This window comes from Triticum urartu, chromosome 7A, assembly GCF_056163025.1.
Source record: "Triticum urartu cultivar PI428250 chromosome 7A, HENAU_Tu73, whole genome shotgun sequence".
Taxonomy (NCBI): Eukaryota; Viridiplantae; Streptophyta; class Magnoliopsida; order Poales; family Poaceae; genus Triticum; species Triticum urartu.
This window is the reverse complement of record NC_141879.1, coordinates 744752568-744765713: the sequence shown is the minus strand read 5'-3', so window position 1 is coordinate 744765713 and position 13146 is coordinate 744752568. Positions and strand designations below refer to the sequence as shown.

At 50.3% G+C, this 13146-nt stretch overlaps 1 non-coding gene across 1 annotated transcript; it reads right to left on the bottom strand.

Moving 5' to 3' along the window:
- Nucleotides 1–12318: 12318 nt before the first annotated feature.
- Nucleotides 12319–12390, bottom strand: TRNAP-AGG (transfer RNA proline (anticodon AGG)). The gene has a single exon. It is a non-coding gene; the product is annotated as a tRNA-Pro (tRNA).
- Between the last annotated feature and the right edge of the window lie 756 nt (nt 12391–13146).

The following is a 13146-nucleotide window of genomic DNA, read 5'->3' as shown; positions in this document are numbered from 1 at the left end:
GGGTCGTCTGCCCTCTTCTTCACCAGCTACCCTGTTCCGGAAAACCAGTCGGATGCGGCTGCGGAAGCCATCCGTCAGGTTAACGTGATGATGGAGCATATGAAGGTGGTGCACGAGAATAGCCAGGCTGCTTACGACGCCAGCGCTGCTCTCCAGGCCAATGTCCAGGTAAGTAGACTTTCGACTGACCTTGTTCTATTAGGATATGCTACCTGGAATATTTTCTTCCATACAATCTCCAGTTGTTTGCGTCGAATCTGTACACCCACTGGGTGTTTTGTTGTCTTTGGTATTTGTGCTCTTCCACTCGGTCTGGGCGAGTAGGATCTGAACCGGTGGGGGCACGCTAAGTGCACCTACTGGTTGTAGTCCCTGAGACCGCAGTCGACTGCTGTCAGTCGACTGGGGTCTGAGTTCTTTCTTCCTTTCTTTTCTTCCACTCGACCCGGGTGGACCGGTAGAATGAGATCTGAACCGGTGGGGGCACGCTAAGTGCACCCACTGGGTGTAGTCTCCGAGACCGCAGTCGACTGCTGGCTGTCGACTGGGGTCTGAATTTTTTTTTGACTTGACCCGGGCGGACCGGTCGAGTTGGGTCTGAATCAGCGGGGGCATGCCAAGTGCACCCGCACGCCAAGTGCACCCGCTGGGTGTAGTCCCCGAGACCGCAGTCGACTGCGTGCAGTCGGCTGGGGTCTAAGTGAACTCTTTAAGTTTTATTCACTCGAAAATAAATAACCTTTGATCATGTCGATTGACACGTCTTTTGCCTCCTGCAGAAATCTTGTACTCTCATTTCCAAGTTTGCTGAACTTGAGGATAAGCAGAGGCAACTCAACCTCGACTTGGAGCTGGCCCAACAGAATTTGAAGAAAGCTCAAGATGAAGCTGCTTGTATGGAAGGTAACTGCCTGTCGACTGTTCACGTCGATCGTCTTTTAAAATATTTCTTCGGTCTCTTGTTTGATCCGATTGCTTCTTTTGCAGAGAAAATGAAGTTGGCTCTGGAAAAAAAGGACTCGGACCTTGCAGCTGCACAGAAGGGAGCCCAGGATAAGACTGCCCTTGCAGACCAGAAGCTGGCTTCAGTCGGAGCGTTGGAAGGGGGGGTGAACAAGCTGAAGTCTTGTCTCAATGAGTCTAACCGAGAAGTGAGTCGTCTGAAGAAGGATAAAATTGTCCTAAATGAAAAGCTGGAGTTTGCGGTCCACAAGAGGAATGATACGGAAGCTTATCTGAGAACTCTTGCCAAGAAGCTCTACCTTATGCTGGAAGGTACTCCTTTTAAACCGACTGTGTTGATGCTTGCAAATGAATCCTGTCCAGTCGACTCACTAATGTTTTGACTGGAGAATTTTGTTAAGACTTTGACGAGGAAACCGGAAGGGTCGAGACGGGTCTGGACCCTATAGCTTCTCCAGTTTGCGACGAAATTGCCATGAACGTGCTCCGACTGGAGTCTCGTGTCGCCAGCGCCACAAGTTACCTCACGCATCTGAGGGTGGCAGTCTCACGAGTCAACTCATTGCTCTGGCCAATGGCGACGCTTCAAAATGACCTGGAATCTCTGATGGCTCCACTCGACGAGATCCCTGATCGAGTGCAAGAATGGAAGAAGTCCTCCGCCCGATGTGGTGCTGACGTGGCGATGTCCTTGGTACGAGTCCACTGCAAGGAGGCTCGTGAAGACAAGCTGGCGGCGATCAAGGTCGCCAACACCAAAAGGCATGACTTCCAGTCCTTCATGGAGACTTTCATCGCTGCTGCCACTCGGATCGCGGATGGGATCGACTTGGACGAATTCGTCGAACCTGTCAGCCCTCCTCCTGCCGAGTGAACAAACTTATGAGATTTGAATATGTCTTAAATTTGCCTCGGAATGCCGAGTGATTGATGTAACCATTAAACTCCTTCGGGCTTGATGCTCGAATACTTTTGATTTGCTGCTTGGAACTTTAGGATTTATCCAAATTGCTTTTGAGTATACTTGCGATTGCTTTCGGGGTCTGGTCCATTGTACATGTGGCGTAGCTCGGAAGAGAAGGTTGCAGTCGACCTGCGTTTTGCCGTCCATGCGGACAAGGATGGAGCGTACATTGTATTTGTGGCTTAGCTCGGAGAAAAGGGCCGCGGTCGACCTGCACCTCGTCGTCCTTGTGGACAAGGAATTTATAAACTTAGGCGAGTGCTGGACTGCAGCTAAGCCCCCGAGTGGGAGGATTGGTCACCACTCGGTAGGATTTTACAAACTTAGGCGAGTACTGGACTGCAGCTTAGCCTCCGAGTGAGAGGATTGCTCTCCACTTGGTAGGATTTTATAAACTTAGGCGATTACTGGACTGCAGCTAAGCCCCCGAGTGGGAGGATTGCTCACCACTCGGTAGGATTTTACAAACTTAGGCGAGTACTGGACTGCAGCTAAGCCCCCGAGTGGGAGGATTGCTCACCACTCGATAGAATTTTACAAACTTAGGCGAGTACTGTACTGCAGCTAAGCCCCCGAGTGGGTGGATTGCTCACCACTCGGTGGGATTTTACAAACTTAGGCGAGTATTGTACTGCAGCTAAGCCCCCGAGTGGGAGGATTGCTCTCCACTCGGTAGGATTTTATAAACTTAGGCGAGTACTGGACTACAGGTAAGCCCCCGAGTGGGAGGATTGCTCTCCACTCGGTAGGATTTTATAAACTTAGGCGAGTACTGGACTGCAGCTAAGCCCCCGAGTGGGAGGATTGCTCTCCACTCGGTAGGATTTTATAAACTTAGGCGAGTACTAGACTGCAGCTAAGCCCCCGAGTGGGAGGATTGCTCACCACTCGGTAGGATTTTACAAACTTAGGCGAGTACTGGACTGCAGCTAAGCCCCCGAGTGGGAGGATTGCTCACCACTCGGTAGGATTTTACAAACTTAGGCGAGTACTGGACTGCAGCTAAGCCCCCTAGTGGGAGGATTGCTCTCCACTCGGTAGGATTTTACAAACTTAGGCGAGTACTGGACTGCAGCTAAGCCCCCGAGTGGGAGGATTTCTCACCACTCGGTAGGATTTTACAAACTTAGGCGAGTACTGGACTGCAGCTAAGCCCCCGAGTGGGAGGATTGCTCTCCACTCGGTAGGATTTTACAAACTTAGGCGAGTACTGGACTGCAGCTAAGCCCCCGAGTGGGAGGTTTGCCCGCCACTCGGTAGGATTTTCTTTCGAGCTTAGGCGAAACGGATTCCCGGCTAAGCCTCCCGAGTGAGAGGCTTGCTCATCACTCGGTAGGATTTTCTTTCGAACTTAGGCGAAACGGATTCGCGGCTAAGCCTCCCGAGTGAGAGGCTTGCTCATCACTCGGTAGGATTTTCTTTCGAACTTAGGCGAAACGGATTCGTGGCTAAGCCCACCCACTGGGGGATTTCTGAGGTAAATAAAAACAACAACAATCGTGCGAGAAGACTAAAAAGCTCTTGTCTTTGACGAACAAATTACAAAGGTACTTCTTATTACATTTTATTTGAACGAGTGCTTAAGTATAAAAGGGGCGAAGCAGCTCCGCGTTCCAAGCCCGTAGCTCGTCCTTCTGATGCTCAACACTGTAAATATGGTATGCTCCATTGTGGAGAACTTTGGTGACGATGAAGGGGCCTTCCCAAGCTGGGGCAAGCTTGTGTGGTTTCTGTTGATCCACTCGAAGAACCAGGTCTCTCTCTTGAAAGGTTCGACCCCTCACGTTTTTGGCATGGAATTGACGTAAGTCTTGCTGATAAATGGACGACTGGATCAAGGCCATCTCTCTTTCCTCCTCTAAGAGGTCGACTGAATCTTGTCAGGCCTGCTCTGCTTCCTCTTCGGAGAAGAGCTCGACTCGGGGTGCGTTGTGGAGCAGGTCACTTGGCAGAACAGCTTCGGCTCCATAGACCAAAAAGAAAGGAGTTCATCCAGTCGACCGATTGGAAGTTGTCCTCAACCCCCAAAGAACTGACGGAAGTTCGTCGACCCAAGCGCCTGCTGCGTGTTTGAGATCACGCATCAGTCGGGGTTTCAGTCCTTTGATAATTAGGCCATTCGCCCTTTCTGCTTGTCCGTTCGACTGCGGGTGAGCGACTGAAGCATAGTCGACTCATGTGCCTTGAAAAGCGTAGAAAGCTCTAAACTCATCAGAATTGAAGTTCGACCCGTTGTCAGTGATGATGTTCTGTGGAACTCCATATCTGAATGTCAATTCTCTGATAAAACTGACAGCGGTGCTGGCTTCAAGATTCTTGATAGGTTTAGTTTCGATCCATTTGGTAAACTTGTCGACTGCCACGAGCACATGAGTGAAGCCGCTCCTACCAGTTCTCAGTGGCCCAACCATATCCAATCCTCAAACAGCAAAGGACCAGACGAGGGGAATGGTCTTCAGGGCTGACGCTGGCTTGTGAGACATGTCCGAGTAAAACTGGCAACATTCACATCTGTCGACTATATCTTTCGCCATTTCATTTGCTCGTGGCCAATAGAATCCGGCTCGGTATGCTTTAGCCACGATGGCCCGAGAGGACGCATGGTGACCACAGGTCCCCGAGTGGATGTCGTTGAGGATCATTCGACCTTCTTCTGGCGTTATGCATCTCTGACCGACTCCAGTCATGCTTTCCCTGAACAGTTGTCCTCTTATCACAGTAAAGGCCTTGGATCGACGGACGATCTGCCGAGCCTCTTCTTCATCCTCTGGGAGTTCCTTCCTAAGGATGTACGCAATGTATGGCACTGTCCAGTCAGGAGTAATGACCAGAACCTCCATGATTAGGTCGACCACGGCTCGGACCTCGACTTCAGTCGGATCTGTGGCGCTCTTAGGCTGCGGGGGCTCTTCCGTAAAAGGATCTTCTTGAACTGTCGGTGTGTGAATATGTTCCAAAAACACATTGCTGGGAATGGCTTCTCTCTTGGAACCTATCTTTGCCAAGTCATCGGATGCTTGATTTTTCAGACGGGGTATGTGATGGAGCTCTAACCCCTCAAACTTCTTTTCCAACTTCCTCACCGCATTGCAGTAACCAGTCATGGCTGGGCTTCTAACGTCCCATTCTTTCATCACTTGATTGACCACCAAATCTGAGTCGCCGTAAACCATAAGGCGACGGACGCCGAGTCAAATGGCCATACGTAACCCATATAGGAGTGCTTCATATTCTGCTTCGTTATTGGAGGAGTCGAAGTGAATCTGGAGGACGTATCTGAGCTTGTCTCCTCAGGGGGGATACCAGTACCACCCCAGCACCAGAACCATTCAGCATTTTGGATCCATCAAAGAACATGGTCCAGTGCTCCGAGTGAACTTGAGTCGGTAGTTGTTGTTCGATCCACTCGGCGAGGAAATCTGCCACTGCTTGGGACTTGATAGCTTTCTTTGCCTCAAACTTGATATCTAAGGGAAGGAGTTCAATCGCCCATTTTGCCACTCGACCTGTTGCGTCTCTGTTGTGCAGAATCTCCGACAATGGAGCGTCGCTGACGACTATAACAGAGTGATCAGAGAAATAGTGTGCAACCTTCTTCGTGGTCATGTAAATCCCATAAAAAAGCTTCTAATAGTGTGGATATCTCTTTGACGGAGTCAGAACTTTAGAAATATAATAAACCGGGCGCTGAACTTTATAAGCTTTTCCCTCTTCTTCCCGCTCGACCGTAAGTACTGTACTGACGACATGTCCAGTGGCTGCTATATAAAGCAGTAAAGGTTCTTTGCTGATTGGGGCAGCAAGCACCGGCTGGGTGGAAAGCAGGGCTTTTAGCTCTGCAAATGTTGCATCAGCTTTAGGAGTCCACTCGAACTTATCTGATTTCTTCATCAGTCGGTAAAGAGGCAGTGCCTTTTCACCGAGGCGAGAAATGAATCGACTTAGGGCGGCCAAACAACCAGTAAGCTTCTGGACATCATGCACACGCACGGGGCGTTTCATCCGGAGTATAGCACCCACTTTCTCTGGGTTAGCGTCGATCCCTCGTTCGGAAATGAGAAAACCGAGTAATTTTCTGCCCGGAACTCCAAATGTGCACTATGGATTAAGCTTGACATCATACCTTCTGAGGTTGGCAAAGGTTTCAGCAAGGTCAGCCAGTAGGTCGGAACCTTTACATGACTTGACCACAATGTCATCCATGTATGATTCTACGTTCTGACTGATCTGAGTGAGCAGGCACTTCTGAATCATCCGCATGAATGTGGCTCCAGCGTTCTTCAAGCCAAATGGCATAGTGACATAACAGAAGCACCCAAATGGGGTGATGAAAGCTGTTTTTATCTCGTCGGGTCCGTACAGACGGATCTGGTGGTACCCGAAGTAGGCGTCCAAAAAGGACAAATGCTCGCACCCCGCGGTCGAGTTGACTATCTGGTCGATGTGAGGGAGAGGAAAGTGATCTTTCGGGCAGGCCCGATTGATATGTTTGAAGTCGATGCACATGCGAAGTGAGTCGTCCTTCTTTGGGACCATGACAACATTGGCTAACCACTCGGAGTGGTAAATCTCACGGATAGACTCAGCTGCCAAAAGCCGAGCCTTTGTTTCGCCAGACGACCGGAGTGGTAAATCTTTGGTGAATGTGAATCGACTTTGTTTCGCCAGACGACGGGAATGTTGAATCCGTGGCGGGCTTCTTGGCTCGAAACAAATCACTCGGATCTGCACTATTTTTGTATTCTTGCAATTCTACTGCGGCCATCTATGCATCGGCGATCTTTGAGCCCTTCTGGAAGCACTCTTCCGCCTTCTTCCGACTACCAGTGATAGTGATCACCCCTTTGGGACCAGGCATCTTCAATTTGAGGTACACGTAACATGGTCGAGCCATAAAACGTGCATAAGCTGGCCTGCCCAGAATAGCATGATAGGCACTCTGGAAATCCACAACTTCAAATGTCAACTTTTCTTTGCGGTAATTCTTGGAATCACCGAAAACTACGTCGAGAGCAATCTGGCCGAGTGATGCAGCCTTTTTGCCAGGAATGACCCCATGGAAACTCATATTACTTTCATGATAGCCTTTTTGTCTGGACATCGGAATGCCCATTCCTTTCAACGTCTCTGCATACAGTATATTCAGGCCACTGCCACCATCCATCAGAACCTTAGTCAATCGGGTGCCTTCGACTACTGGGTTGACCACCAACACTTGCCTCCCGGGTGTGGCTATGTGCGCTGGGTGATCAGACTGGTCGAATGTAATGGCAGTCTGGGACCACTTCAAATAACTGGGTGTCACCGGAGCGACCATGTTCACTTCTCTTTTGATGTCTTTTAATCGACTTTTACTCTCAACGTCAGCAAAAATCATCAGAGTGGAATTCACGTGGGGATAACCATCATCATCCTCTTCCTCATCCTCAACCTTGTCTGCTTCTTTCTCCTTTTCCTTGGGTTGTTTCTCTCGGAATTGTTGGATTAGGAGTCGACACTGCCGAGTGGTATTCTTCGAGTAAATGAAGTTACCCTCTTCATCTTTTTTGGTGTGGATGTGGCATGGCAAATCCAGCACATCATTTCCATGTTGATATTTTACTTTCTTGGGGTTCCATGGCCCTTTGGGCTTCCCCTTGAACTTTCCTTGAGTCACGGCTAAGGCTTCACCAGGAGCGGCTGGCTCGGCTTTGCGCTTCTGCTTCCGACTGGAGTTTCCTCCTCCGGTTTCATGGGCGACTGTTTTGTGCTTGCCACTCCGGAGTCGGTCTTCTTCTTCACCGTTGGCATACTTGGTGGCAATTTCCATCATCCGAGTCAGAGTCATATCTCCTGTCCGACCGAATTTCAGAGTCAACTCCCGATACTTGACACCTTCTTTAAAGGCACAAAATGCCTGATGATCAGACACATTTTCCACCGTGTGGTGCAATGTGATCCATCTCTTGATATAATTGTTGGAAATATGCCCTAGAGGCAATGATAAATTAGTTATTATTATATTTCCTTGTTCATGATAATCATTTATTATCCATGCTAGAATTGTATTGATAGGAAACTCAGATACATGTGTGAATACATAGACAACACCATGTCGCTAGTAAGCCTCTAGTTGACTAGCTCGTTGATCAATAGATGGTTACGGTTTCGTGACCATGGACATTGGATGTCGTTGATAACGGGATCACATCATTAGGAGAATGATGTGATGGACAATACCCAATCCTAAGCCTAGCACAAGATCGTGTAGTTCGTATGCTAAAGCTTTTCTAATGTCAACTATCATTTCCTTAGACCATGAGATTGTGCAACTCCCGGATACCGTAGGAATGCTTTGGGTGTACCAAACGTCACAACGTAACTGGGCGGCTATAAAGGTGCACTACGGGTATCTCCGAAAGTGTCTGTTGGGTTGGCACGAATCGAGACTGGGATTTGTCACTCCGTGTAACGAAGAGGTATCTCTGGGGCCACTCGGTAGGACATCATCATAATGTGCACGATGTGACCAAGGAGTTGATCACGGGATGATGTGTTACGGAACGAGTAAAGAGACTTGTCGGTAACGAGATTGAACAAGGTATCGGGATACCGACGATCGAATCTCGGGCAAGTATCATACCAGTAGACAAAGGGAATTGTATACGGGATTGATTGAATCCTTGACATCGTGGTTCATCTGATGAGATCATCGTGGAACATGTGGGAGCCAACATGGGTATCCAGATCCCGCTGTTGGTTATTGACCAGAGAGATGTCTCGGTCATGTCTGCATGATTCCCGAACCCGTAGGGTCTACACACTTAAGGTTCGATGACGCTAGGGTTATAGGGAAAGTATGTATGCGGTTACTGAATGTTGTTCGGAGTCCCGGATGAGATCCCGGACGTCACGAGGAGTTTTGGAATGGTCCAGAGGTAAGATTGATATATAGGAAGTGTGAATTTGGCCACCGGAAGTGTTCCGGGTATCACCGGTAATGTACCGGGACCACCGGAAGGGTTCTGGGGGTCCACCGGGAGGTGCCACCAGCCCCGGAGGCTTTCGTGGGCCAAGAGTGGGAAGGGACCAGCCCCTAGGTGGGCTAGGGCGCCTCCCACCAAGGCCCAAGGCGCCCTCAAGAGGAGAGGGGGCAAACCCTAGGGGCAGATGGGCCCTAAGGCCCACCCTAGGTGCGCCCCCTCTCTCTCCCCCTTGGCCGCCACCCAGATGGGATCTGGGGGCTGCCGCCACCCCTAGGAAGGGAACGCTAGGTGGGGGCGCAGCCCCTCCCCTCCCCCATATATAGTGGAGGTTTTGGGGCTGCCCAACACGCGAGTCTCTCTCTCCCAAGGCGCAGCCCTACCTCTCTCCCTCCTCGTCTCTCGTAGTGCTTGACGAAGCCCTGCAGGAGTACCACGCTCCTCCACCACCAGCACGCCGTTGTGCTGCTGCTGGACGGAGTCTTCCCCAACCTCTCCCTCTCTCGTTGCTGGATCAAGGCATGGGAGACGTCATCGGGCTGCACGTGTGTTGAACGCGGAGGCGCCGTTATTCGGCGCTTAGATCGGAATCGACCGCGATCTGAATCGCCACGAGTACGACTACCTCATCTGCGTTCTTGCAACGCTTCCGCTTAGCGATCTAAAAGGGTATGTAGATGCACTCCCCTTCCCTTCGTTGCTAGATTACTCCATAGATTGATCTTGGTGATGCGTAGAAAATTTTAAATTTCTGCTACGATCCCCAACAATAATCCCTCAAAGTCTCATTCGGTTTCTGAACGCAACACTGTAATTCAGTCAACCCTGCCCGCCGTTTGCAAGTACCTTCGAATGTTCTGACAAATACTCGGGCAAGATCTTCCCAAGTATAAATACTACTAGGTGCTAACTGATTCAGTCATGCTCTAGCCGAGCCCTCCAACATCAGATGAAGGTGTTTCATGGCCACTTCATCATTGCCGCCACCAATCTAGACAGCCACTCGGTAGTCTTCAAGCCAAGTGTCCGGCTTGGACTCACCAGTGAACTTACTGACTCCAGTCGCCAACCTGAAATTGGGTGGAATAACTGCAGCCCTGATGGCTCTGCTGAAGCACTCCGGGCCTGAGACATGCACCCTGCTGCTGGTTGGTAGATCTCTATCATGACCTTCTCGGTGAGCCCTGTTTCTATCGACCAAGCCCTGAACGAGAATAGATCTCGCATCAAAGCCTGGTTCTCTGGGGTCGACTGGAATCCCTCGCCCCATACTGTGAGGGCGCCTGTCATCATGTTGCCGAGGCACGTACGACCCACTCCTTGGGGGATGCGTAGGCACTCGACGACGATCATCGCGATCGACTCGGTGATCATACTGCTCACGGTTTCTGTACTGATCTCGTCGATCTCCACGTCCCTCACGCCTCGGGGGCGATCTTGGGTTGTGAGCCGACTGAACAGTGTCTGCAACCACAGATCTGCTATGGATCTTATTCCGCGACTGAGATACTGATGTGTTCTGCTCTCCCGCCGCACGGAGAAAGGCTCGGATCTGCACCAGACCTCGACCAGCTTCCGACTGGGAAGGTTGGATCGATTCCGCTATTCGGGCTGCAGCTGCGAGATTCTGGATCGGAGTTCGGTATACCTGAGTCGGAGGCGGAAAAAGTTGACGTCGACTGGATTCGGGAGCACGCTTTCGAGCACGCTCGTCGAGTGCGCGCTGGAGATTCTCCAGTCGAGTGCGCTCAGACAAGTTGGCTAGGCGCGCCTCCTCCAAGGCCTGGGCCTCGGGGGTTTCTCCAACGATAGGAGTGTGAAGCGCATCCATGTTCCGGCGGCGAAATTCTTCTCTCCGCTGCGAAGAGAGGGGTTCGGGGCGGTACTCTTCATGAATACGCGATGGATCGCCGGCCCCATCGCCTCCGTCTTCACAGGTGAAGCCAGGAGGACTGCGTGGTCCATTGACCATCAAAACTTCCGTCGCTGGGTTGCTGCTGTCGCACTCGGATGCAGTATCTACGGAGCCAGTCGACAGATCGAACAGGCCGTAGAGGGTTTCGTCGGGCTCGATTGCCGCGACTTGAGGGGTGGCCGACTGGCGAGCCACCGCATGCTTCACCCACCGCTGAAGCCTCGATCGACCGGAACGTTTGCTCTGGCGGGCCGCAGGGAGGGGAAAAGCTACAGGAGCCGACTGATACTGGGTCGACGGCTGCCGCAGGAGGACGCCGCGGACGCACGCGTGAAAGTGTGTTGTTCCGCGGGTGGGGAGCGCTTCGACGTCGAGTGGAGCCTCCTGAAGCCAAGCGGAGTCGTCGGCGATAAACACGAGCGCGCCGAGACGGATCTCGCGGCCCTCAGCCAAATCTCCGCCTGAAACCATGATGAAGGGGATCGGAAAAATTGCAACCTCTCCAACAATTTGCTAAGACACCTGCCCCACGGTGGGCGCCAACTGTCGTGGTTCTAAGTATGACAGTAGAATGGGGGGTAGGAATGTAGAGGCAAGATCCTAGCTATGGAGGAGTTGTACATGCGAGTTTTACGAGTTCATGCCCTTCTCGGAGGAAGTAACAGCCCTACGTCTCGGAGCCCGGAGGCGGTCAACTGAATTATATGCGTGTGAGTTACAGGGGGTGTGAACCCTTGTCCCTGAGGAGGGGGGTAGCTTATATAGAGTTCGCCGGACCCCTCCCGCCCTCAGTTACAAAGGGTTTAAGGTACATAAAGGTAAAGACGTTACTGGTAACGCATGTAATAAAAGTACATAAATGACCATTAAAGCTATGACTTAAATCCCGACCGTTGTAGAGTGAGTGGCTCTTAGTCTTCTGGTAGTCGAGTGGTTGTTCGTATGGTCGATTGTCTTCAAGACTGTCGAGTGGAACATGGCTTTATGGTCGAGTGGACGATGATTTTTCTTCGACTGCTTCTGGTTCTTTAAGAGATGTCCTTGGGGAGGGTATCTGGATCAGATCCATGACCCTACCCTAGATACATAGCTTCATCACCAGGCGCATTTTGTGTTGCTAATGGGGCAAAAACTTTGGAGACTTTTCGGAAAGCAGTCCTTCCGTCCCTACCGACAGAAAAGGAGGGCATCCAAAAAAAATCGATGGTACATAGCAGTTGCATATTAAGGTGGAAAGCCGAGTTTGAACCAACCAGAACATCAAATGTGATAGACTCACTCAATGGGCACAATATAAGATTATTCGATGCCCTTTATAAACCAGCATTGGACAAGTGCCTCGTCTCCTTGTAGAGAAGGGTATATACATCTCCGAATTCAATGCTACATAACTGATATTGATATTCATGGCATCTGATTCGCTTAGCTACACGAACAAATTCTACTACTATACATGTACAAATGGTAAGAAAAAATCTACCATATGTAAAAATGGTAAAAAGGAAAAATAAAGAGGGGCATTCCGAGAATTGAACTCGGGACCTCTCGCACCCTAAGCGAGAATCATACCACTAGACCAAATGCCCTTTCATGCTGCCTTTCTCCTAAGTTCTCTTTGTTATTCTCTTTGTTTTGTTTATCTTTTTTGGACTTACTAATTCACAACTAGCTGTTCTTGATCTAGACCAAATGCCCTAGGATGACGACTTTTTCCTAAAGCATTTATTTAGACACATGCGGGGGACAATAATCTGGATCTGAGATCGAGTCAACTCTTAATGAACCAGCTAATTCGATCGATCAACTGAGGTAGCTTTAGGTTGCGCTACACACATGGTCTCATCGATCCCATCAACTACGGCCGGCCTCAGCGAGATGCCGATCGATGGATCGATCCACCGATGGCAGCTAGCAGCATCCAGGACGAATTTGTTTTCGGATACATCGATCAACTCGCGCGTCACGCAGGAGCTTAAACAAGTGGATAAGTTGTGATTAATCAAGTAGAGTAGCGATTTTTTGAATCTGAGACGGCGTACGTTTACCCCCATCCACATCGAGCCATCTCCATCGTCACATGCCAATGCCTCCTCCATAGCCGTTTCATCAAATCGAATCTGATTAAGCAGCTAACTGCATCGGCCGATCGTCCTTGCATAGCACACACATGCCCATGCCCTACCTAGCTAGCTTGCTAGCTAGAATTATATGCTATGTATCCAGACCAGTAGTACTTCCCCTTTCGTTGTTTGTTTGATCTGGCATGCATTGCACGACCGACCCACGCACGACGATTCCATGAACCGCACCCTCGGACATTGTCTGCGTCGTCCGATTCGCCC